Raw genomic sequence first — 876 nt, forward strand, 5'->3', positions numbered from 1 at the left:
CACGCTGACGTATTGTACCAGAATTCGGAGTATCGCGGCGATGTTTTCACACATGTTACACGATGTAAACTTTCGTTGGGTCTCTCGTCGTAACTCCATTTGTCCTGGGAATGTTTCGAAAATCGTTTTCGAAGGAGGAACAAGTCGATAAAGACCGAGATGAAAGAGAGAGTAAGAGTGAGAGAGTGAAAGAGAGAGCATGTGAGAGAAAAAGAGAAAGAGAGAGAGAGAGAGAAAGAGAGTTTAAAAAAAAAATATGACGAATCTCTGATGGGTGATTAAAAGAATAGTATACAGAGAAATTTTTTTGGTTAAAACCAGGATGAGTAATTTTACATCGTTGTACTTTTTTTTTGCCTATAATAACGCATCTATTATGTAAATTCAATGCAACGAGACATATGTGTTATCAAGATTCACATAGAAAATCTAACACCTGATCTTACATTGCACTTTAAATATTTAATATCATAAGTGCCTCTACGTAAAACTAATAATTCTGATTTATACTCGTTTGCACGCCAGAAATACGTCGTAGTTATATCATGTACAGAGTTTTTTATCTTATTTAATCACCAATATTTTTCTTTTTCCATTTTGTTTCTTTTCCTTTTTCTTTTTCTTTTTCTTTTTCTTTTTCTTTTTTGTTTTCTTATATTACTTAGGTATAGTTAATAACGTTGAGTCTTGATTTATTGCTGCGTAGAGCCCTTTTTTTGTTCTCCCTCGACACATGCCACGTACACGCTTTTCACCTCGACATAATGAATTGATCTACCAATTTTCCCAGTTCTCTCGATTCGTTTTCGTTTTACTCGTCAAATTTTCGAATTTCGTGATCGGCACGCCTGAATTGCTCGATAATTTATAGCAATT

This window comes from Vespula pensylvanica, chromosome 19 (genome assembly GCF_014466175.1).
Source record: "Vespula pensylvanica isolate Volc-1 chromosome 19, ASM1446617v1, whole genome shotgun sequence".
Taxonomy (NCBI): Eukaryota; Metazoa; Arthropoda; class Insecta; order Hymenoptera; family Vespidae; genus Vespula; species Vespula pensylvanica.